This window comes from Ischnura elegans, chromosome 1 (assembly GCF_921293095.1).
Source record: "Ischnura elegans chromosome 1, ioIscEleg1.1, whole genome shotgun sequence".
In the NCBI taxonomy this organism is placed as follows: domain Eukaryota; kingdom Metazoa; phylum Arthropoda; class Insecta; order Odonata; family Coenagrionidae; genus Ischnura; species Ischnura elegans.
Genome location: NC_060246.1, coordinates 28,731,787 through 28,759,299, shown reverse-complemented (window position 1 = coordinate 28,759,299; position 27,513 = coordinate 28,731,787).

The following is a 27,513-nucleotide window of genomic DNA, read 5'->3' as shown; positions in this document are numbered from 1 at the left end:
AATTTTCACTTTCACGGTCACATCATTGTTTTTAGAGCACTGGAATAATTAAATAAGTTAGATACATCTCAGTGCAATCGTTAACATTGTGAGCTCAATAATGGAAGAATTGGATATGCCTAACGATCTACTCACAAGGTAAATATAATTAGGCTCTGCTAAGTGCAACTGACGTTAAGTAGAAGAAATGTCTCTTTATGTTTTCCAAATATAGTTTGCACATTGGAAGGTCCTATTGATCGACTGTCCTTTAAAATCTATATCCAGTCAGAAATAGTAATATTAAGTCTATTTTCTGGTAGTGCACACAAGAAGAAAATGTAAAACTATGGGGACACTTCAGGTTTTTTTCCTCCACGTTCTCCAGTATAACTTTACGATATCGGTAATATATGGCTGTTTCCTTTTAGAGATAAAAGCTGTACCTTTTTCCTCAATACCATTCTTTGCTGAAATAGAATCATTCATCTCCCTGAAGGATTCCCGAGTCCTGGAATCCTCTGAAGGTGTTGAATGATATCATAAAGCTTCATTTATCGCTTTATGTTACGATTTTATCCCCATCCATTATTTAGTCTTATGAGTTTCAAGCAATTGGTCACCTTTCTTCGCGTGAGAAGATATTTAAGCAAGAGAATATGCCTCTGCAATAACATACACGCTACTTTCAGAATTTCCTCTGTCACTATAAACTCCGTGGCTTATTCTCCCTCTCCACATGCAAGTGGACTTACTCCCTCAGTTGACCTCCATCCATTCTAGTGATTGAAATCGATTGTCTACACATCCCCGGGGGGACTCGATCCGTTAAAATAAATTTCCTCCCTTTTCCCGATATTTCTCCGAATTCCTTCGCAGGAAATTCCTCCATCTATATTCCCCAACCTCCACAGTTTTTCCTCACCTTCTGTCACGAGTTCAACCATGTACCTTTCTCACCCTTTATTCTAGCACCTTTCGCCTTGTGCTATCTGTCAATCCTTCTCCGCCCTAATCTCGTCGTGGCGCCGAACTTGCTTACTCAGCGTTCCAAGTCGTGTAGCCACAACTTCTTCCTTCCCCCCTAACCCCTGCGCCATTCCGCCCTCTTTCACCCTAGAACCCTTTAATTCTCCGTCTCTGTCACGAGATTATCTTGCCTCTATCCATTTCACCTAGTATATTACACCTACGTCTACATTGTCTTTTATTACTTAAGCTTCTCCTCCTATGAGCATTTTAGGCGAAAGATTACTTCCAGCAATTATTATCGTTCTACACGTATTTTGATTAAAAAGCAGTAACTTCGTAAATCAACTTATATCTCCTCATAAGACCCAGATTTCGGCATTACGGGTCATCATCGCATACAATGCACTCCCTTAAAAATATATACGTAGGACCGCTAGTATAATCACGCCAGTAGTTTTGAACGGAGTTTTTTATGCCTGATGATGACAAGGAGGGTTAAAACTTAACATTTATGTGGATTATTTAAGTTTTTGTTTTTCAATCATGGTGATAGGCAATTTCCTTGAAGTTATGCATGAGACATCATAATTGGGAAACATTATACAGGGACTTACTAAGTATCCATACCGAGTGTAAGGCTTCAGCTTTGTCGCTTCTTCGATACACGACTCGTAGGCTGTCATCAGTGTGGATTATGTTATTACTAGATAAATGGTTTTTGCGGAGTATACTCTGAATTACTTCGGATTTCCGTAATTTCAAAATCGTTTCATTGGACTAATGCACATAATGAGATGCACATTTTAAGTACGCATTGGAAATGACTAATAATTAACTCGGAGTCAAATGCAAAGCTTCAAGTTAGGCTGCGCTAAGTTACAGTTAAATGTTGAACATTTTGTTAAAAAAAATAAGTTTTAGATGATTTGAATTATTTAATATGATGCGTAATGCAAACGATAGAAATTAACGATTGAAATAAGAAAGAAGCAAATGAGGAAAGAAAACTTGTCTAAGCTTAATTTTACTTTCATGTGTTACCATTATGGAATATTTCGAAATGGTGCATGAGAGATGGTCGAGTCTAAGATTTAAAATCCCCGTTTTAACATTGTCAATCGTCATTTCTCTGCAGGAATTGTCATATTTTTGCCCATTTTTCGTTCTGTCAAATATTCTTCCTTGAGCCATGAGCATACTGTGTGATTTTATGTTCTCTCCTCCTGGAATTCAGTCCATTATTGAACTCAGTTAACGAGAATCCAGAAATGTAAGCGTTCAGAGAAATGGCCTCATAGCCTAATGTATCTTTTCTAGAAATCAGCCAACCTTTTTCTTCGTAGAGGTCAACGTTTTGGAAGGTTACTCCGAAAATATGTGGCTGATTTTCAGTCATTGTCCACGAATTAGTGGAAATGACCTCTTAAATGGTGCTAATAGATTACATTTTACCATCAAATAAAATACCAAACTTAATTTATCTCCCTAACGACTCCCTAACGACTCTGAGGGTGGTGGATTGAGTTCATATTCATTTTTGCAATGTTTAGACTTTCCTTCACTGTGCCATGTTCTCCTCTCAAAAGCAAGTCTTTCCTCCCAACTTCCTCTGCGCTGCTGTTTCCTTGAGTGAGCTCAGAAAAAAGTCATCCTCTCCTTCACCCTGATCCCTGTTGCCGCTTCTCCCTCATTCCCTTTCGCCTTTCCACAGATGATTTTTCTGCCCCTCCCACCTTTAAACCTCCACACCCCGGCTACAGCCATGTGCCACCGCGCTCTATCCGAGAGAAGGGGGAGGAATGATATGTCTGTCGGTATAGCACCACCCTAATCGTCGCCTGCCCTCGGACATCACACCACCAAGCCAGCACATCCAAATGGCCGCGCGGCCTCTTAGACAAAAGATACTGTGGCAGGATGGTCCAAGATTGTCTCGCCATTGTCTTTGAACATTCATTTATATTTGAAAATTTTGCTACAATAATCATTTGGAAATTCAAAATAAGTATCCAATGTGGGAAATGAAAGAAGAAACATTGTTAGGTTCACTAATATAATAATCATAATGAATAATTATCACAAGATATTAGTGTACTTAACAAAGTTTATCTTCCATTTTCCTTAATGGAAAGGTTTCAATAAGTTAAGCCTGATATTATCGAGTATCCAATGCCCGATTTAAAAAAGATTCTGTCCTTTTATAGAGGCCCTTTACTTAACGGTAATTTTTGCTACTTATTGTCTTTTTCGTTCTTTTGTGTTGGTATTAAAAACTATTATAGGCAACAAGTGAAAGAACTTCATTGTCTTCTTTCTTACTATGGTAAACGAAAGGACGAAAAAATTAAACGACGATATAAAAATTGCTTGCTGAAATATTTTCATGACCGAAGTTATCACAATTTTCCATTTTATAAAGTAGCTGCAAAATAAAGTTTAATTGGGTTTAAGCATTCAAATTTATCAGGTTTGGAAGGATTTCAATTTGGAAATCATATAATAGCTTTTTTCCTTTAAAATCTTGATTTTTAAATTCATGAAATGATGCTATTTTTGCTAAGTCAATCTTATTTAATTAATTCAATTGAGCATAAGAAAAATCAACTTTTCGTAACAAAAGCTGATTCTTCTTCTTGTAAAAATATAGTCTCACGAAAACCTAAAACTTTGCTAGACATTTCTGCAGTAAATGTTCGAATTACTAAGTAAGCATGAGTAAGGAAGTCTTCGTGCAAAATCTGTAAATCATCTACTACCCAGTCTATTCGGCGCCTTCAGAGAACCGCGCCCACGCACTGCACCCACGACTCTCCCATTCTCGTGTCCTCGCCACCCGCCAACGCTAAACCACCTCGCGACACTCACACTCGATAAACGCGTGTTTCGGTCTTCTGCTCCCAGCCGCACCCCCCACATCCCCAGAATACCGCACCCCCGCACCTCTCGCTGTGTGTCGCTTGACACACAGCATCCGACCATGGACCCCAGCCTGTTTTTTCTTCTTCTCCTCCGTCCTCCCCTCGCTTCTGGCATCCATTCTTATCCCTCGCATCCCCTTCGCCATTCTACCCTCTCTCTCTCTCTCTCTCACCCTTTTTCTCTCTCTTCCGCCCACACAACCAGGAGTGCCAACTCGACCGTTTAGTTTTGAGTTTATAAAATCGTTTCAGGCTTGACTCGGTGGAAATGAGTAATATCCATGATAAAAATTCCAAGTGGAGATTTACATAACTAATTATAAAACTCCACTACCGACCATTGTTTTCGCCATTCTATATTATTTTATTTGAAATTATATCGATAGAAAGAAAGTCGAAACCAAGGTTGGTAGCGATATTTCCACAATTTTATATAAAACTCCACTACCGACCATGTTTTCGACATTATATGTTATTTTCCTAGAAACCATCTACATCTGTATCATAACCTGCGAGCCACCTCTAGGGTGTTCGGTAGGGTGTGATCAATCACCAGCATTCAGCATTCAGCATGCAATTGGATTACCACATGCACACCACATTACTGATGAATTTATCTCATAGGTTTAGTCTATTTTTCAGCCTGCGGTCTGACAGAGATTCCGATCCGAGTTTATCTAAGAGGTCAGTTACACTAACAAGACCATCGTAACGACTTTTCACGTACCTGGCAGCTCCCCTTTCCACGCGTTCTGTCTCTGTTTTTAGGCCTATTTCATGAGGGTCCCAAACACAGGCAGCGTATTCTAAATGAGGTCTAATGAGGGAGAATTAGCTAATTTCTCTCACTTTGTCGTCGCTCTTTCCTTATATTCTTTTGACAAAACCAAATTTACGATTAGCTTCACCTGTTATTTCCAGAATATGTTTATTTTCGGTATGAATACCATGTCGTTAGAAAAATGTCGAAGCCATGGTCGGTAGTTGAGTTTTATAGTAAAGTGTGGAAGTTACCATTTGTCGTTTTATCATGGACTACTATACCTTTTTATCATGGAGTTGACTTCATTCTTGCCGTTTTGAGATGGCAAAATCGTAGTTAATTTTTCAGGTTTTAAGATTGAAACCGATTGGATAATTTAAGGTGACATTCTAACTGGCTATGAGATTTTCCATTGGAACAGCTATCCTAAAGTCCAATGATGAAAGGAATAAATTTTCTGGTCCAAGGAATTCCTGACTCGCTGTGACAATCATCTACTGGGAGTGGTATGTGCTGGACTTTACAAGAAGAGACAGAATGAAAAGCTCGACGCTCAGTTATTCGCGTGGTTTCAGTTAGGTTTTGTTTATAACTACCATCGTCAGTGGATATGCTGCTATTGAGGACTGATATTCATATTTTCATCGGAATCTCTTTTGGAATCAATAATTCTTGAGAATGCTATGTGCGTGTAGTATGATCTACTGGGAAATCCTTTACAAAATATGTTAAATGATCTGCCTGCAAGGCAATCCAAGTAAGATCCTGGTTATTCTCTTGTCAGTGTTTTTTCGACTATAAAAATGCTGTGGTACCGTGGAAATTTCTTCGTCAGAATGCTTTCCAATGTTTTTTTTAATTACGAGGTCATCATGATAGAAGCTGCTCATGTCAGTGAGAGAGCGAAAAATAATTATGAGTGCTAGAAATGCTGTGATATTAATATTTTATATATGGCATTAATTAAATAATGAAGTGAAAGGAAATACCTCCACATTGAATGAACGAGGAATTTTATTAATTTTGGCGGTTTTCCGGGAGCCTTCGTGAGAATTTTGGAGATTTGGTAACCCTGCCCCCCTCAGTCCGTGTCCGCAATCCCCTCCCCCCCTTCTCCACGGCCCCTCTGCTCAACTTGATCTCTCGCTCGACTTCCCTCACCACTTGTGTATCTTTCTTCTTCTCCTCCCTCTCACTACTTCTACTTCTTCTTTTCCGTCATGTCCCTCGTGGGGGTGACCACCGTCCTACGCTCTCCCCTCTCTTTCCTCAGCGTTCTCAATGTTCCTCCGGACTTTTTTCCCCTGCTTGATTCTTTGAATGTTGCTCCCGATAGGATTAAGGGAGAAACTTCCTCCTCACTCACAGGTCTGCAGTGCCCGTTCACCTGTCCTTCTACCATGCGACAGCTTTATATAACATCGTCCCCTATACAGCAGTCACTTAGGGGTGATTCTCTTGTGGTCATGGAGAGTCGACAGCAAAAGGCTTGACTAGACCAACAGCTATTTCGTTTGCAGTTTCCAGTTTACTATTTCTCCGCGGTAAATAAGGTACTACGATTAGGCAAGGAGAGAATAAATTCGTTCACTGCAGAGATCACGTAAAGGTATGTGTGTATCACATAGTTAAAATATGCCCTCGATTGTGACGTTAGTAATCTAGATTTGATATGTTTATCGATTGATTACACAATTCTCCAACACCGTTTAAATCAGTGTTAAAACAAATTTGATTATGAGTATTAATCATCGGTTTTTATTCGCAATGGATGCGATGAATGATAGGTAATCTAACCGAGGCGATTTCAATGTACCAATATAGTTCTCTTCAAAGCTCTCCTAGCGCAGTGATAAGTATTTCCTCCATCTTAGTTTTCAGCACCTCCTTACCCGCCTAGTAAATGTATTCTCGTTACTGTTAATATTTATATTTTAGTACTGCGCTTATTGTAAATCTATAGTTTTGGCAAATTTGGTATTTCACCATAATTTTAATCGTATACTTCGAAGTGAGTAGATATACCCCGCCTATGTATGAGGTAAGTATTTCACACCAATGCCTCATTTATGAATATTCTTCTTGAGATTGTATTCTCTCTTCCAATTAATCTAGTTGTATTCAGTTAACTTTCTTCCGTAAATATGTTTTGAGTATCACGTTAACAGAAGCGTTTGAAGAGTGGGCAATTACTTCCATTAAACTCTTTATAGAGACACACCCCTAAGCCTTTTCCCTCTTTTCCTCAAAATCATCATCCTATTATCGCGCATTATTTAGAGGAGGAGGTGTCGGGCGAAAGAGGACCATTAATATTTGGTCTCAATCTCTTCCTCCATCCCATTAAATGAAAGCAATCAATCAATCCGGGACCGCTCCTTAGTTGCCCGCATTCATCCCTTTCCCTTTTATGTTATTATTATGCCCACCCACGGCCAGCAACATCGTCATCTCCTAAGAGCAGCGACCCCTTCCGAAAAATCGCCTCCAATTTGCCCGCAATACCTCTTCACACCTCCCCACTCTCCTTCCCCCTCTCTCCGCCTTGTGCCACCCCCTCCCCCTCCGATGAACATCTGGCGACATCCCCCTGCCGTGTCGCCCAAAGCCCCTTCGCCGCCGCTGCGTCTCTGTTTCTTCCTCGCCGCCTCTTCTCTTGTCTTCCGCACCACGCCCCTTTTTTTCTCCCCCCCACCCCACCCACCTCCTCCGAGCAGGCAGCGAAAGGGGTTTCCGAGGTGACTTATCCTCGCGCGCCTTTCCTCCGCCCTCCCCATCCTCCGCGAAGTGCGTCCCCGCCTCCTCCTATCCTCCGTCTCACTTTTATCCTCTCTCCGCTTCCCGTGTTCCTTTTTCTCTCTTCTCGCCTTCTCCCGCTCCTCGCCCAGCTCGACATCTCTGCTCGACACGACTGGGGAGATCACACTTTTGCTTCGTCACACCAGCCGCCCTAACACTCGCCCGCCCCTCGTCTCCATCCGCACTTGTATCGCATCTCTCGTGGAATTAATTCGTCCGATGGTGTATATGCGCTAGGGTTTGTTTCTATCACACACCTGACACCCTAATATTACCTAGTAATCATCTCGCCCTTTCATGAGTGACTCTTAACAGTATTTCTCATAATGGTCTGCCGTACAGTTCGTAATAATTATACCCCTCACAGCTGTTTTAATTCTCTATGGTGAACTGGCCCTCCTTTATCTCATTTTCGAACGATTTACAGTATTCTTCCTTTACGTGCATAGACTATCCTTAATTCATCTCAAAGACCATCCATGTCGCTGTTGTCTGTATGATTTGTTGCAGTAGGTACTTATTTATAAAGAATGTTTTACTTGCAATTTTTAGTTGTATTAATTATTATAGTTGCAACTCTCTACAATGTGACTTTAAAAGAGTCTAGAGTAAACTGGTCATCTATTCTCTTGTTTTAGAGCAATTTACAACAATCTTACTTGCAATACCTATCAAACAACTTTCTCAAAGATTACCTCGCATTTCTCGCTGTTTTCTGAATAAAAAATTGATGGATATTTCAAGTATTTCCGTTGTGCAGTAAAAAAATAATGCTGATACGTTCACCCATTAGCTGAAATTTTAAATTCTCTAGCGTAAACGAATATTCATTTTTCGCATTTAAAAGCAAAATATTACAATGTAGCACAAATGGCTGATTTATGATGATTAGCTATTTATATTCATAGGATGACGACACAAAAGCCATATTTTGAGTATGATTGTGTGTCTCAGTCATAAGAAATTTTTCCGCATCACAGTAAGTTTATCTAATGACCTTTAAGTCAAATATTTTTCTACTTAGGTTTTCACTCTCAGTTAGCATTCAAATTGATGTAAAAAAACCGGACTTAAATTCACGCATTTATCGCTATCATGCAGTTTTGAGTGTATTTATGGATTAAACCATTAATATTATCAAGGTTGAACTGAAGAAGGGAAACGAATGTCTTTTAACCCTTATCTTAAATATTTCTGAAAACCTTTCGTAAGTATCTAGAACATCACCACTTTTGAGATTTTAATTTTAGAATCTTGAATTTTTCAGTTTCTTGACTTGGGCAGTTTGACATCAAATGCGACAATATGTACATCTTGGACGTAGAATAGCTAGGTAATTGATCAAAGGTCATTTTATTCTGATAAATCATCCCTCTATCGCACATTCCAGCGTGCTGTGAACGACAGGATTATTAATGATTCTCAGTTTTCGGCCGCATTTGCTCCACGGGCTCAGCATTGGAGACAAATTACATGCAAGTGACGATTTGAAACTCGATTTCCTCAAAATTTCCGTAGAACTGTAGGGCTGCCGTTTACCTTACAAATCTGGCACAATTTCCAATCCAACCATGCTATTATTGCAACAAACCTCCACATTTCCGCCAAAGACGGCATGAAACTCGAATACAGTTTTTGCAATACTATTTTGAAATCAATGCATGGCAATTTGGAATTAATTTCTTCTAATGTCCTCAGCCTAGAAATTTATTATTTTATATATTTATGTGATACTTGTTACATGGATCTTCTTTTTCGTATTTCTAAATTTGAAGTACCTATGCATTTCTTATATAATTCGGTGTCGTTTACAGACTAAAATGAACAGATGATCAATATCTAAGACAAAATGGGCTTTAAAGAGCCATTTGTGAATTTTAGGCTTGTTGTTATTTTGAAAGTCACACTTCGTGTAGTGATAATCGTGTGGCTTGTTGAATGTTTCCTTTGATATGAAAACTTTGCGAGACCATATGACGCGATATTAATTCGGAGTGCGTTTTTTTAAGTCGATTATAATCGGAAACTAAATCTAATTTTGGGATTTGGGCATTAGGTTTTGTTGACCACAATTGTTGGAATTAAAAAGCTTTGGAAGTTTATTGATTAAGAGATGTGAGCAATAATTTTACCGACTTGAATTTTACCGTCAAATAACAATTCTTTGCACGTCTATTTTCAGACTGAGGAAAGATTCTTTAAGAATTGAGAATTCTTTTGCAATATAATTTCTCAAATTTTAGCAATTACAAACGGTATGTTATCCATTGTTTGAATTATAATCAAGTACGTATATGATATTCAAAGTAAAAAATGCCTTCACAAAGCCAATTATTTATTTGCCTTCTAAATGTTATGAGAGTCATTCATTGAATAGAGGGTGACTAATTAACGCATTTACTAGTGAATTCCTGGGAAGCCAGTAATTATATAGATCCATATATATGGCATTAAATAAATATTTTACGAGTTTTTCGTACCTTTATGAGATGAATTTTCTGCTCCACCATGGCTATCTATCAAACTCTTTTACCTCATTGTTAGCGTGCATCGTTAACTGCCTTTATACTCTGCCCCGTAGAGAGCAAGCGTAGCTACTAATGCTCCCTAAGATGACATGCTTGATAGATCGGGTGCGTGAATTTCGTTGATGTGAATTCTGCAAGGTAAGGGCTAATTTGTGTATGTCTGGCCCGTGTCCTTCTCTTGTAGGGCAGTATATTTTCCAGTTGTCGTGCATGAATATAGTTTTCCTTCCGCAGAACTTACAAAGTCAGGTAGGAGACTTTTACCGAAATTTCCCTCTATAAATCAGTTCCTTTTGGCCTTAAGTCACAGTAATTTAAGTTTCCCTTCTATCAAATATTTTATTCAAATCAGTGGGAAAATATTCATATAGAGTTCAGGTGAACATCAATTTTCATTCCTTCATGTTTTGAAACTAATTATAATCCCACCGCTGTAGACGAATAGATTTGAGAAACTGAGCATTAGCCCCACAGTCCAATTCATAATTCATTTTATTTCGCTGCCTTATTCTAAAATCTAAAGTATCTGAAAGAGGTTAATCCAATAGAGGCAAATCATCATACGATTTAGTGGTCATAAATACATTGCAGATTTATTTACTCTTGAAAATTCATTGGGAACACTACAATGCGTTTATATTTTAAATGAGCAAATTTTAATTAAATTATAATAATACTAATAATTTTGTTTATTTTCGTGAGCACTGGGGTCCATGAGAAAATACGCCTTTTACATTTTCATTGGTACATTCATAGAAGAAAGTAAATAAATAAATAAATAGAAATTCAGGAAAATGCACCCTGTGCAGATCGCGAATAGCATGAAAACCATTCGGCAAAACAATACTTTCAACAAAACAAAAAATCACACTTTGATATGAAAGACTAATTACAAGGACCTAAGGTGATAATTCATTGTCACAATAGTGTCTAAAAGACAATGTATACATTTTTTCCAAAAAAACAAAACGTTTGAAATTTTTCTTGAAAAAAAATTATTTATAAAAGATCATTTTTTCATCGGCGCATGTATTATCGTTATGGCGCTCCCTCGTTTCTTCTTGACTTGTTCTCCACCCCTAAGATATCCATGATCCATCCCTCACCCGGGAATACTCGGGAGTATGTGATATGGGATTGGCAATTCGTCCCTCCCGCAAGCTAAGAAGCTGGTCGTGGAGATTTCGCGGAAGGGAAGAAACTCGAGTGGGGTCCTCCAGCGAGTGTGGCGGAGGGATAGATGAAAGGAGGAGGAGGGAGGGATTTGCGAGGAGGGAGATGGATCTCTCGGAGGGTTTAGGGGACTTGAGATGAGGGGTTGGGCGGACAGTTCCAGGGGACAGTTGACGGAGAGGTTATACAGGGTGATGGAGAGGTTTGAAAATGTTTGAGGTGAAGGAGGAGGCCGTGCGGCGGGTTTTGGGGGAGGGGGGGTTGCGGACCAAATGAGGGGGATGAGGGGGGGTGAGTTGTAGGGGCGCCCCCAGGAAGGGAGGCAGGGAAGCTAGCAGGGAGAGATGAATGGGCGACGCGTCGGGGGAGGAAGGAACTTTGCAGGGGTGGAGAGCGGCCGAGGTTCCCCTCTACAAGGCGACAGTCGAGAGAGATATATTCGCGCGCATATTAACATATTCCCGCATACATTTGCATTTTCGCACGCGGTGCGTGTGCATGCGCATATGCTGGTATACAATCTTTGAAGCTTTCGCAACATGCCCTGGGTGATGGTGATAAAAAAAAATGTTTCCCATTAACCTTGTATCCAGCTAGGTCGAAAATATTTTGGCGAAAATATGCATAAGTTTTCGTTAAATTTAATGGTTGCTATATGTGGTGACAGGTGAATAGGCAATGAATACATTTTTTCTAATGAATTTATAGTTTTAAATGTAAATCGGGTGATTTTAGTACTGATTATAGTGTCAAATTGAGCGTGTACGTGTTTCTAACCACTAATTTTCCAGTTGGTTGTGTCTGTTCAAAGCAATTAGCCCACTAATTATTTCGACTCATACCTTGTTTGTTTTTTTTAGCCATAACTAGTCCATTTTCTTATCTGGAGATAATTTTTCAAGCATAGCTGAATATATGATATAGTATTAGCTGAATATAATGATAGGAAACTAATATGAGCTTTAGAAAATGTCTCCAATTTTTTGGGAAGACCGCATTCCACTTTCACGGAATACATGGCTGTCTCAAAATAGGAGAAATGTGACGTAATGATTACGAAATGCGTGACAAGTCCCAGGTAAGGAGTTTCTTATCTAATGCAATGGTTATTAACAGCATATAAAAAAAGAAAACGAAGCAATGGATGAAGAGAAATCTCGGCTAGATGGATATTGAGTATCGGTGTATCCCAGAGCCTGCGGATGTAGGTAGCTACATCAAAAATCGATTTAAAAATTGAATTAGTTACAAAAATTTTAAAAGGTTTAAATTTTAAAAAATCCATAAAAAACCCATCTCAATTCAAAAAGAAACATTAAAATGATCAATTTTGTGCCAATACATCTTCCTTTTCACCGGTAATTGTAACTACTGCTACGGAGACGTTATCGTAAAATTTCAGTTTTATTTTCATTGCTATATCTTATAAACTGTAATGTGTATGGCAAAAAGACTGTGCTATTTCCGTTTTCTTCTCAAATGAATACGACTAGCCAAACTTGACCATCGGTGACCCAAGAATCAATCACCTGGTAGACTTTGAGTGAAATAACCCATGTATTTACCCTCAGCTCCTGCCACTAATCGGTCTTCTGCTCATAGAAAACTAGCAATACTGGAGTACAATATCACCCGCGGAAGTATTTTTACGAGAGATATTCCGTTTAAAATGGGAGGGGACGGCGGCGGACAACTTTCCTGGTTTTTGTTTAGAAGTTTTTATTGCACGCATTACTCATGATAACAATCCTTTCCGAGTCTTATTTAAATGTTGCATTGCGTAATTTTATTTAGGATTCAGACATAAAAAAGATCACATGTATAGGTAACGAGCGTGCTGCGCCCGCTCCCAGCGGGCTTCCCCCGCTCTTTTCAATGCAGGTCCATAGAGGGATAGGCGCGTTTCTAATTTTAAAATAGAAAAAAAAGGCAGGGTCTTATGTACAAATTTAATTGGAATCTTCATGTAAAAATTGAGGTCAGAGGACCTCTTTAAACGCAACATTAGAAGTAATTACACTATCCTCTGTTAAACGCACATGATGACTCATACTTACGTATCAACAGAAGACTTGAATGTGGAATCAGCCGCATTTTGATAAAAGTTATTTAATGAATGCAATATATTGTTGCAAATGAACAAATGTATCAGTTTGTGTGCCGTTAACGTCAGGAATATTTACCGGTTTTTGTTTTTTTTGTTTTTTTTATTTAAGAACCAATTTTAGGAAACCATAGAAATATTTAGGAAGTAAGATATGCCGTCGAATGATCTCTGATAAAATCTGAGCATTTTGGTACCTCATTTGTAGAGTTTGGTTGCGTATAAGTTGAGAAAAAGGTATCTATACAGTAAAAATAATATAGAAGATTGAACCTTTCATTTTAATTTGAATGCTTCTATTTCCCATTTAATTTTTGTTTTTATTTTTTTTTTTGTTTCCTAAAATTAGTTCTCCAATTCCAAAACATTTAAATATGGCAAATCCTTAGCCTGCATTTGTATCTAGTATTTGTGAGCCCATCAAACGAGCCGTTGCGATGGAGATGGGCCCTAGTAGGTATCTGTGCGTGTATGTTGCGGGGCATCAGTCATCGAGAGAGGCGCGAATGCAGAATACACGTGGCGCGAGGGCTGAGGTGATGGGGATGGGGGGGGAGGGGTTGTGCGAGAAAGTTTGGAAAGGAAGGGAAGTTGTGGAAGTTGCGCGTGGAGAAGACGGCTGGGAGGAGTGTGTATGTTGGTGGGCGCGGGATTGGAGGAACACGGTGTGCTGACTAATGGAGGGAGGGAGCGTTGCAAAAAGTGATTTAAGGCGAAGGGAGATAGCGAGAGAGGTGGGCTGTGTAGGATTGGGAGAGAAAGATGGGCGAGGAGTGTGGCAAATAGGAGAGGAAATTATGACGAGATGAAGGGAGGAATGGGGAGGATGATGCTATATTTGCTGCGGTAGCGAACTTGTCTTCTCCTTTCTACAATCGATCCAATCTAAAATATTCCTTCTGTCTCGTATTCGACAGCGGAAAATCGCGACATCCCTTGTTAAAGCAACAGAAAAGTGAAACTAAAGAATGATCGGCGAGGTAGATCTCATTTCTGTTTCAGCAGAAGCAAAAAGGATCTGTTTCTTTCATTCAATGAGTAAATCACATACCACATGGAGGATAAACGTCATTAGGTAAGAATATTGTTTATAACAATTATCGAGACTAAGGAAAATGTCAAAGGGGTGGTATTGAAGGAGTTAGGCTAACAAATCCAATGAAGAAGTGGTCCAAGCAAGTGATAGAGGGTGAGCTTTCGGTGGATTGGAAGAGTGGGGAGGGGTGGGAGAGAAGATTTTGGAGGAAGTAAAAGATGGAATAGAAGATGATGCCCTTGTTGCTCTGGAAGCGAGGTTTTTATATCCCCTCCTCATGCTGCGATCTAATATTTTCTCGCCGTCGCGTCGTATACTTGAAGGCGCAAAATAGAGACAACTCCGGCGCTATAACAGGGAAGGAGTAAAAAATCAGTGTAAATTGCGTTCATCCTCATTTATAATATATTCCAGAGGACATACTTATGACGCATTATTTTTATTCAATGTGCGATAGATTATTATCTAAGGATAAACTAAATAGGGTTAAAAGAAAAGTTGGAACAGTTGCCCAAGGTATTCGAAGAGCTGGTGGTTGCGAGATTTAAGGAGCACGCTAGGTTGACTAATCGTGAGAGGGAGTTGAAAAAGCAATGAAGGAATGCAGCGAAAGAGGGTACATGGCTGGTGGTGGACTGGAATAATGAGAGGGTGGAGTGACGCAGAGAGAGAAGATTTCGGTGCGATATAGGGAAGGAATAGAGAGTATAATACCATAGATAGGCCAGAAGCGAGTTTGTCTTTTTCGCTGAATTCGTCCGTTCTTAAATATTCTCGTTGTCATCTATTAGAGGGTGCCAAACAACGACATCTTTCACGTTAAATTAGGAGCTCTTCAGAATAATCGTTAAATCGTCCGAATAAAAATTACCAAATTAGTATTAACCTCAGTGTCATATTTTTGTGTTTTCGGTGCAGTTCCTCGCTTGTTATTGGGTTCCCTGAGTGAGGGTTTTTTTTCCGAGGCGCCCATCTACAATCCCTATCCTATAAAATACTTCAGTTATGATCAATCAGATTCCTTATTATTAAAAAAAAACCTAGTTCATTTACTATGCTCACAAATACCGTAATTTAAAGTATTGTCCCGATTCAGAAGCATTTGCTTCGTTTCTTGACCCATCTTTACAAATGCATTAATTTCATCGACAACGCAAATACGACACTTATTGTGAACGAAATAATCATAACTCGAGTTTCAGATATCCTATAAGATCAGGATTGATGAGATGGTAAATGCAAACGTAGAAGATAATCAGGCACGGGAACAAAGAGCGGGGATCGGGTTAGTGTGGTGGCTAAAGTGTTGGCTTCCCACCCCCTGGGCTCGGATTCAAATCTCGGCGGAGGCAGAGAATGTTCAGAGACTGCCCGATCCCTGGTTGAATGAAGTGTGGAGTGCATTTCAAGCTCAACACTCCGTCCGTCAGATGGGAAGTTAAGCCGTGGTACCCCTGACGCCTTTAGCTAAGAGCAGGCTGATTCCGACGCCGGGTATCTCTCCACCCTTCCTTACTTACCCCTTCCCTCATGGCGCATATGACCTCAGCTGTCGGACGCTTCCACCAAATACCATACCGACTAATCGAGGGAGGGAGCGGTACAAAATGTGATATTTTAAGGGATGGGAAGAGGTAGATGAAGAGGGGAGGGGAGGAGGCGTTGCGCTTGTGGAGGATTGGAAGAGAGTTTTCGAGTAGCTGGGAAGTAAGATTTTTGTGCATGAAAAGATGCCATCGCTGCTCCAGGAGCGAGCTATTCTTTTCCTCCCGACCCGATCCGATCGAAAATATTCTCGCCGTCTTTTATTTCAAGGCGCAAAACAGTCACATTTTCGCTTTGAAAAAAAGAAATAGTTATAACGCCCTCATCGTTTGCGCGTTAGTTTTCAATCGTTTTCTGAACACAAACTTAGGATTTTCCAAGTTTTCGATTTTGCGCTCCTTTGCCTTTGCAAGTGTGCTAGTCAGTATATGGTGAAACTGCTCAGGGAAATTTGATTTTGTCATTATGTATCCTGAATTTTTTATTGCCACTAATATGCGTTTTTAATACTTTCATGGAGCGTATAGCAATTTATTAAAGCAAACATATATATTTAAAAGTATTGAAGGCGAAGTGTTTTAGAGATCGTCTGGGTCAAACTTAGAACTCAATGAGCCTTCATTTGAAAGTTCATGCAAACATACCGCCTTTCGTTTAAATTTATTCTAAGCTTAATCAATTCTCAAAATTTTTACTTTAAAATGCTTTATCTATTGAATTAAAACATTAATAGTCATATATCTATGCATAGGATACCCACAACTTGACTTGGGTCCTAGATAATGGTTCAAATAGAATTTACGAAAATCCATCTTCGATACCTCAATACCAATATCAACGGAATTGCTTGTGGGCAGAAATTTTCTAGAACCAAGCATTTTCAGTATGTCAATTAACATTCTTACAGTCAGTCTAAGGTCTATAAATCTCCAATGATTCCTAAGTGAATCCAAGGTACCCGATACAAGAGTATGAGAGCTTACGTACCGAGAGTTTAAACGAGAAGTAATGCGAAACACTCGAGAGGTAAATGACGGAACAGTGTTAGTGTGTGGGAGGCCCCGCCCATAATGATGCCACCGTAAAGTTCTCCGCAAAGTTTCGCAGCCCCGAAAGTATGGAAAGCGCGGAAGGTTGCGAGGTGAGCAGGAAACCTCAGAGTTGGATAGGTAAACAATTTAGTCTGGCGACACAGGAAAATATCCGAGGGAGGGGGAAAGGCCCCGAAGCGAATGCGAGACGAGAATCAGCGGCGGTGAAGAACCGGTGGGAGAAAACAGTGAATCTGGAGGAGGAGGAGGAAGAGCGTTCATTATATTGGGGTTGGAGGGAAAGGGGGAGAAGGAGGAGATGGGGGAGAGCAGGGCGAGGAAAGGAGAGGGGGATGGATGTTTAGGGAAGAATGGATGTCATAAGATGGGGGATTATGGCATTAAGTGCAGGAGGGAGAGGGCGGGGTACGAAGAGAGAGGAAATATTATAGGAAGGGATTGGGTGGTGGGGGAAAAAAGAGACGGGAGGAGTGGGCGAGTGCGGGGTGCGGCGTGGGTTGTAATAGCGGGATTAAGAGGGACATGGGAAGGAGGGGGAGTGGGAATTTGAGGGTGTGGCAGAGGAGCAGGAGGAGACAGGGGGATGGTGAAGCAGGAGGAAGCGGAGGAAGAAAGGCTACTGGAATTCCAACGATGAACGGTGCGACGAGTAGGATAGGAACTGCGATTATGGCATGAAAGCAGGATGCGACATCAGCGAATGTATGTATGTCATAACGCAAAAAAGGATTTAAGATACCTATCTCAGCGTGCACAAAAATGTGTTTGTTCATCTTTTGTGTGTTTTCAGTACGTCAATTGACATTCTTACTGTCAACCTAAAATCTACAAATCTCCAATGATTTCTAAATGAATCCAAGGTACCCGATACAAGAGAATGAGAGCTTGCGTACCGAGAGTTTAAACGAGAAGTAATGCGAAAGACGGGAGAGGTAAATGACGAAACAGGGTTAGTTTGTGGGAGGCCCAGCCCATAAGGATGCCACCGTAAAGTTCCAATCCTTTTCGGATAGAAATATTATTGTAGGAAAACATCCACACTTGAATGGGTGTGAAAAACGAGCGAAAACCTTCCAAGAATGTGCTAAAGAGGGTTTATGATAAAGGTGGGTGAAAATAATGGGAGAAAGGTCAGTCAAAGTAGTATTTTTAGTTTTGGAACTCGGAAGTTCTTGAGTTAGGAATGTTTAACATAACGCCAAATTATGGCACAATGTAGTCCTTTACTCTAGCTCTACTGTTGTTCAATAGTTGCCTGTCTTCAACTTCTCCTTCACAAACACTGTAAAGGTTAAACTGTACCCTTGCAATTGTTGTGCCATGTTCCTCTTCGTGGTACAGTCGCCCACGCTGAAGAGGTGGATTCATATACGGCGAGGCGGGATAAAGACTTTAAATTTTGGCCACCAGGGTCTGTGGCAACACTGCGGCCTGGTCTAGTGAAAGACCGGAGAGAAAAGGAAGAAATGAGCTACAGTGGAGATAGGCGGTTATTAAAATTTATTGATAGGAAACGATTGGGATGCGCGAAGGAAACGGTGACAACGGGAGGTGGTACGCTGACAACGGGAGGGGACCTGCTCGGCGATGGTAAGCAAGCGGTGGATCGGGGCAGAGGACGAAAGAGTGCTGAAATATTAGCGATGAATGGTGCGGCTAACCAAAGACGGTGATGAGAATGGCACGAGTGGAATATGAACTGGGATTGATGTGGCCAGTGTATGGCATTACATGGGTGGTGAGATTTGCAAACGTACATCGATTAATCGATCGACATATGCTCGATGTTATATTTTAAATATGTATCTTGAAGTTCAGGGAGAATACGCGTAAAGAGTATCGGTATTTAATTATGAGGAAGGGTGAGAGATAATGGTGATGGTAACAGTAATAATAATGATACATTATAATTGGATTAAGTTTGAGAATAGTAAGTCCCTCTCCCCATATAGCTCCTAAGCCTACCATTTCTATAGAATAGGTATGCGACGTTAATTTGAACATGGGATTCAATAACAAGACTCCTGGTGAAAATTAAAAATAAACTGCATGAAAGCCCGAAAAATATTGACTGCCATCCTTTTCGGAAAGAAAACTTATTGCAGGAAAATTTCCACGCTTGAATGGGAGTGAAAAATCTGCGAAAACCTTCCAAGGATACTAAAGAGGGTTTATGATAAAGATGGGTCAAAATAATGGGAGAAATGTCAGTAAAAAAACTATTTGTGGTTTTGGAATTCGGTAGTTCATGAGATAGGAATGTTTAACATAATGATAATCAATTGATGGCAGCGAAGATTAATCGAAAATCCCGCATTTAGAAGTGTGAGTATTCAGAGTATGCATGTATGATATTTACCCTATCTAGCGGCATAATTTCATTTAATCTATTTCCTCATTCTTATATTGCTTGATTAAAACCCAGAATTCAAGGGAAAATTGATCGTTTCAAGATAGCTTGCCAAAAGAACAGTTTAAACAATCTATAAAGCCCGTCACTCATTCATAGGTCAATGACGATGTTTCTGAAGGCTTCCAATTTTAATTCCTTATCTATCGTTTAAAGTGAAAATTATGGATAAATTCATTGTTTTAGTTAAACATACAAGAGAAATAGGTTCAATGCTTGAAAGCCCTTTTTTATGCATGGTTGCGATGACCATATATCTTAAGTATTTAAGACTCACTTGTAGTTCTGCCAAGCGTCAATGGACGAGCTACAAGAGAAGAAATGAATATTGAATTTGTTGTAATAATTAAATATATTTATTGAAAGATTGAATAGTTTAATTTTTACTGGCTGTCTTTCGTATCTAACACGCTTGATACAAGTATCAACCATGCTAGGAGTCGCAATACTGTCAGATCCTTAGGTAGGGGATATGGTCGGAATAGTCGCACATAAAGCAGAGGAAAAGGTAAAAAAAGAGCTGTATTAGGAGAAATGGCGCGGATGGGTGAATGGAAAGGAATGAGGGTATCATGCAGGAAGGGGCAGAGGGTGTGGGGAGTGGGTGCGGCACGATTGCGGCTCCCTCTATATCCGCAGAACCAATTTTCGAGTGTGTATTTTTATCCCCCCACCCTGCTCCTCCCCTCCCCCGTCCATCCGTGGGCGTTGCGCGCATGCATCTCTTTCCAGAAATTTTATTGAGATTATCGGCGAGATTAATGTCGGACGCTCTAAGCGGAATCACTCGAACTAGGATTTTTTAAATTTTTTTTCCTACCGTGCCGTTGAGGGCTTTCGCAGAGGAGATTGAAGTGCAGCGCGAGGAGATCACCTCATGGTTTAGCGTGCAGCGGCTGAGGCGCGAATCAAATCACTGCCTCGACCAAATGCCGAATTCGTTCTTTGACGCCAAGATAAAATGCAAGGGTAGAAAAAGAATGATTATTCCGCGGGAAATACTCTCAGGTTGGACTTGCAGCCTGCTGATGGAATAGGATTGCGTTTATTGGGGCGTGATCACAATTTTTAGCGGTGAAATTGGAAGTGTTAACCTACTGATGTTTCTAAGGTGTGATAAATCATATTTATCGTGTAATTGGAGGTTTGGGAACATTCGCCAGATCTGACAGAACTATGTTTTTGGAGATCCTTTCGCCAAATGTGAGAAATATGAATTTCTTTACAGATGGGCAATGAATACATTGAGACATGCAGCGCATTACATGCTGGAGGGGGGAAAAACAACATAAATTAAGGAATGTGGAGCATTGTGACGGTAGGGATTTTTCAAAGTATGCGTGAGCAGAGTTTACCGAAATCAGTATTTAAAAAAACAGAGGATAGTAGGAGATAAATTAACTTTTTTCTTGCAACTAAATCAAAAAGGGGAGATAAGTGGCCAAAGATAAAGCTAGAGAAGTTCGTCTACACCTACATAATGCTCCGCTAGCCCCATTGATAGACGTGTGGCTAAATAGAACACCAGTCGTTTATAAAAATTAGAAAATAAGCACTTTGAAGCGATTAAGATCGACCTACCATTAATTTAAGTTCTAATTGGGTCGGGAGAAAAACGAATTCCTATACCTACCCGTTCGGGAAAGTATCTATCCTGGAAATCTATCTTTCTATCGGACCTGGAAATACAGCGACCGTATCATTCTGAAATTTATCTGTTCTTACCTGCTCAAACAGTCTAAGCCTAGAGTTTAACTAGAAGCAGGTCAAATATTTCTCCAGTCAAAACCATGAGAGACAGCTTCAGTAAAGGAAAGGAATTAATTATTTTCTACATTTCTATTTCCAATATTTTTATAAATTCGGGAATGGCTGTATACGGAAATATGCCATAATTACTCGCTGCATCAGACTGTATTTTATTTTTACCACTAGTCATGCAAAAATTTTTCCCTTCATTCCGTGAATTGTAAGCATATATTTCATTGTAAATAATTATTTCTTGAAAGCCCTTCATGCTATTCTTTAGTATACTAATTTTTTAACTTCTTCCGTTTAAGTTGGGAGACGAAACCTTGGAGATTAGGGTAAATAATGTGCCTATCAGGATATTTGGTTTGTGTTGCGGCTCGATTTTGAAATTCTCTTCAGTTGCACCCAAGTTCAAAGCGCGAGTTTTTGGGAGATTTTTCAAGGAATTCAAGTTCCAGCTTTAAAAACTCGTCAAAGTGCAGCCTTCCGTCATTTAAGATGTCAATTCGTGGCCATAATGGCCTATTTCGTATTGACTAAGGCAAAAATCTTCGATGTTATGAACGTTAAATTCTTACTTGAGAAAAATATTGGACCAAGCGTAAAAGAACTGTCATGGGAAGTTTTCTCTGAACCATTAAAGACGCGCTTTGCCTTCGCAATAGAAATTAACTAAGCAAAAACCCTCCGGGGGGGGATGAACAATGCGTTATCAATAGGTCGATGTTGTGATTAATATTAAAGTTTTTAAAGTGCATATTGAAGGGATGTACCTGATTTCGTATATGGTCGAAGGAAAAAATGGATAAATTTTGGCTTCCTCCGCTAAATACCAATGTCAGTAAGCGACCACTATTGCTCGGGACGAAAATTAATTCGACGTTGGTTGAGTTGAGCGAAGCTTCTCACTCCCACTGCCAATTTTCCTACTCAGTGGGATCGAGACCGATAAAGGTGAGGATGAGGAAGCTGAAACAAGCGGGTCGGTGGAGAGAATGGTCAAGAGAGAGTAAAGGAAGTTGAAGATCGTTATTGGAGGAATCGACCGAGGATGGGAGTGAGAAGAATAGGAGGAGGAGAATAGTGGGGACGGATAAAGGGAAAGAGAGGGAGAGGAAAAGAGGAGAGGACATCGACGAAAAGGAAATCAATGTGCAATGGGGTCGGAGATCGCAGGCGGGAAGGTGTGGGAGTGAATTTAAGCGCTCTGTGGGGAGGAGTTGGCATGAGAGTGAAAAATAACGCGTGTGGAGTGGGCGTAGGAAGGAGTCAAAGGAAGGAGAGAGACCTAGGAGACGCATATTACAATCGAGAACTCTGCGGTCGCCCACTTAATGTGCTGTCACCCATCGCGGATCCCAATGGACTTTCAAAAGTCACCACTTGCGCCGCTAACGGTAGAGTGATCCTTATTTAACTAAAGAATAAGGTATGATTTGGGATGTTAACCAAAATTTGTCTGTGTGATTGGATCGTCATCATTACTTGTCAACAATCCTAAGATTGGTTTGACGCAGCTCTCCACTTAATTCTCTTGCCACCTAATCTATTCAAAGCTACGAATTTCTTCTCTTTCACATCCTTCTTTACCTGTTCTATATATTTTGTTCGAGATCTTCCTTCTCGGTTCTTGCCATCCACTTGTCCCTCAACGACTGTCTTCATCAGGTCAGTGTGATAATATAATCCTTCTGATTAAGGAACTTATCAGCCCTATCACTCACTGGTACAAATACTAAACAGCAAGAATTGACTGTAAGTGGGTCCCTCGACGTTCAACGCCTCGCTGTGGACATTTTTCAAAATCGATTAAAAAGCACCCAAGGTGTCAGTAAAAATTAAACTTCTACGAACTTCTGCCCGTGGTACGTTATCCTTTGGTCCAAGGTATTTCGATGGAAAGTGGAATGAAGAAGAAAAGATTTCTCGGAACCCTGAAATGTGGAAAAGGTTCGTTAGAAAAAGGAAGTTAAAAAGCGAGGACTCACAAAGAAAAAATATTACATTTTCCTGGAAACCAATAAATGCGTAATATGAAAATTATGGAGGTCCAGCACAAACGGAACCAGTTTAATGATGTTATTTTTAGAGATATGTAACTAGACACAGTTAAAAGTTACTTTTAAAAAAATTAGCGACTTTTATGAACGTTAATAAGTGTCTTTTAAAATAAAAAGTTATTTTTTCAGTTACTGTAAAAAATAGCCATTAAGTAATCCTTAAAATTTTCTTTTTTCGCAGTCAAGATTTATAATAAATGCAAGCTCTAAGTTCAAGAATGATTTGCTTTACTTTAACCTAAAATTTCATCAAACTCGTCTTCGAGTGGCCTTGTGTATTCTCACCAGAGGGCGCTTTCAGGAAGTTGGGCGGCCAACCCACTCGACCGCTTATTTTGGGCGTATCTGAATTGGCTTATTCATGGCATTGCATAATCACGCTTCAATATTGCGTACTTAGATACGGTTTCATTTTCACCTTTCTCTGTTCGACAAGATTCGTGCCCAAACTCGAACGGATCGACGTACATCAAAATTTAACAAGTGAAATCAACGTAAATTAGTTTTGTATAAGTTAGTGCAAAATTTTAGCGTGTAAAAGTTAAAATTTGATTTTTAGATAAAGTAAATATCACATTCAATGGTTACATATATTTTTAAAGAATAGTTTTAATCGTAACTTTTTAAAATTGTTTATCCCAACTAAGAAACAAATTCTGTTAAACGATGACGATTAAAGTGAAAATAAAATACGTAAAATTTATCGATATGAGTGCCTAAATAATTTATAGATGTTCGCTAATTGATACCACTATTCTTCCAGCATTAAAGTCCTCTCAATTGACTTAATTCAAAGAAAACTTTTTTTGAAATAAAGTCGGACACGGTGAAGTCGCCTGCAGAATTTTCCGTATAGAAAATCTAGAGACATTTTAATGGAAAACCTACCGACCAAATAAAATGCGCCGCAATAATTTTTCCATCCAATTTTCCCACCCTATGTTATCTTTCAGTGTGTATTTATGTTCCACATTTTAATTTTTTAGGTACGAGTGGTAGAAATTTTTATAGGCGCGTTTTGAAAAAATTAAGTTTTTCTCATCATGATACCCTTCGAGCCAAGCACCTCACATGGCGTGCGGGGAGGGGACACGACTGGTTAATTGCTTATTACTATGCTTCACGGCAAATATTGTGCATGCCTGCAACACGCTTATTCACACGGGTTACAGATTTTTATGACGCGTCACTCGTTCTTGCATGTTTATGGAATAAGGCTATAATTTCCTATGCCGCACTATAATAAAATTATTTTACCGCTTTATCTAGGTTTACATAGAGCATTTTACGAATCATCCTGGCCTGTCTTTCCTCCCAAAGTGGATTTGCCTTTCTCATTCTCAAAACAGCGTATCCCTTTTCATTCACTAGGTCATAAATGGCACATTAAATTGTTAATATATTGTAAAATTGTGTTATATTGTGGTTGTCGACGCAATAGATGGGATAGGATATTTTTCGTCTTCGCCCTTAATAATTCTTTCAATCAAAATATGTTGACGTTAAGCTACTTTTTGTGTGAATCACGTGAAATGCAATGCCACAGTTTCATTTTCCGAGGCTAGATGATTAAATTCGTGAGTACTGGTTTATTATTTTATGGCTTCAGAGGTTCATGGTTAGAAAAAGGGGAACATCGATTCCATCAATTTTTAATGCCCTTGCGAACGAAAAAATTCGTTTTTATTCAAGGGGGTGGTTTTTGGAGTCATTTCATCCGTGTATTGTAGACGGATGGCAAAAAAGGGCAGAATTTCTGAGGAATTCCGCTGATCGGTCGATAGTCCTGAGGTGTGGGGAGGAAGTCGGGGAGTAACACATGGACAAGAAGAATGCGATGAAAAGAATCGGATATTGGGCGAAGGTGTGAAAGGTGAGGAATGAGATTCATCGAGTGGAAGGGGGGGAAAGTGCTGGTGGGTGTGGAACGATGAGAGGGAAGGGGGCGTGTAACAGGGTAGGGGTTGAGAGGGTGGGGAGAGAAATGAGGGCGGGCAAAGGGGAAGTCGAAGAAGGGGGTAAATGAAGGGGATATGGAATTAGGTTTTTGAATCCCCTTCGGGTCGAGAAATAGTAACATAAATAAAAAAGTAACTAAATTATTAGCTAATAAATGTAGCCTAAATTTTATGTAATCATGTAATTGTATGTACTGCTATCCCTTATTCCAGATTATTTTCACTTCCTTTTTCTCTTCCTTCTCACTTCATCGTATTGAATTAGCTGAATATGGAATAGTTATGAAACATGGAGCAATTTGGATTGATTCAACTCACTCATAGGTTGTTCAGCCCGTAGGTTGGTTTGAATAGGTAAGGGCAGAGAACTACTCATATTAGTCATTGGGGTGGGGATATCAGATTATCACGCATATAACATGAGTTAGAGGCGCCAGGTTCTTACGCAATCCTCGATATTGAAAGAGTATTTGTTTGGTGTTGTTCCGATATAAATGCTTTCTTCCGAATTTGAATCTTGTATACCGGCAGTGCAAAATTCTATCCCGGAGCCTCCGCGTGCTCTTAATCCTCCTAGACTAAGAAAAGTTAAGGAAACAAAAAAATGAATGGGTGTCAAACTCATGAAAATGTGACTACCTCATCTATTTCCATTTATCATTCCATTTTTTACGTCATCTCTATGTCACTTTTTCCGGAAGGTATTTGAAATTCTATGAGTTATGCGAATGCTTGGAGCGATTGGTATAGTTGTAAATATGGCGCAAATAACTCAACACAGCCCATTGCATTTACGAAAAGACTATGCGAGCTCAACTGTATTCCACCCCCTAAGGTTGAATTATTGTCAGAGAATTTACCCAAAACATGTTTTTATGCCTTTTAAAATGTTTAGAGCCATTTAATATCCACCTTCTCACAGAAATGACGTAAGTCTATAAGTAATATAATTGTAAGTAATAGATGGGATTAGTTTAGATAATATTCCCATTTTAATAATTATTATTTTTATGAGTTAGAGGCGCCAGGTTCTTACGCAATCCTCGATATTGAAAGAGTATTTGTTTGGTGTTGTTCCGATATAAATGCTTTCTTCCGAATTTGAATCTTGTATACCGGCAGTGCAAAATTCTATCCCGGAGCCTCCGCGTGCTCTTAATCCTCCTAGACTAAGAAAAGTTAAGGAAACAAAAAAATGAATGGGTGTCAAACTCATGAAAATGTGACTACCTCATCTATTTCCATTTATCATTCCATTTTTTACGTCATCTCTATGTCACTTTTTCCGGAAGGTATTTGAAATTCTATGAGTTATGCGAATGCTTGGAGCGATTGGTATAGTTGTAAATATGGCGCAAATAACTCAACACAGCCCATTGCATTTACGAAAAGACTATGCGAGCTCAACTGTATTCCACCCCCTAAGGTTGAATTATTGTCAGAGAATTTACCCAAAACATGTTTTTATGCCTTTTAAAATGTTTAGAGCCATTTAATATCCACCTTCTCACAGAAATGACGTAAGTCTATAAGTAATATAATTGTAAGTAATAGAAGGGATTAGTTTAGATAATATTCCCATTTTAATAATTATTATGCTCTTAGTCAACTTGTCAAAGATTGACCTGAAAATGCACACATTTTCTTAATGACAAATCTTCAAGTTTAATTTTCAAGAAATAACGCTTGGCTATAATGGGTTTAGGCAATACAACTGCTCACGTGCCATTACTTACAAATTCGGCTCTTAGCTGGACATTGATTATCTTAGAACACTGAGAAATATTAATGTATTTTAGTTAAGTATGTTCTTAAGAGAATGTGTTTCGCGTGGTTTCTTCACGCATTCTTATTGTGCTACATAATTGATTTGTATGATGACTGATAGGCATTGGTCATAATTTTTCATTTTTTTACCATTTAGTGATTCATGTATTTTCTTTATATTTTCAGGTAAGTGATATCCATGATGCTTCAACAGTTATTGAACATTACCTCGGCTTGGATTTTTCAAAATCTGTGAGTATAAACCAGCTTCTGCTGAATGAAATGTGAAAATAAATATCTACCGTACAATGACTAGAAAAATTATGGCATTCGCTGAAATTTAACTTTCGGGGAAATAAGTCAGGTAGCCCTTTCCAGTTCCTCTGGGCATTGCTTCAGTAGGTAGGGCATTGCCTTTGCCGAAGACCGTGTGACGACAACCGGATTCTATTTCGGCAAGCGACTGTTGAGAAAAGTTATTTTTAGGCTAATGTTTCCTTCTTTTTACGTGTTTTACATGATGCGTACAGATTTAGAAACTGTGCTTGAAACATTACGGCTTCAAGATCAATTCAATTCTTTATAGTTGGTAATTGTGAACGGCATTTGACGAAGTTTTTTAAACAGTTTCGTCAAGGTGAAGTTGTGGTGAAATATTTCTATCCATATTTTTTAACTATGCTTATATCGATGAATG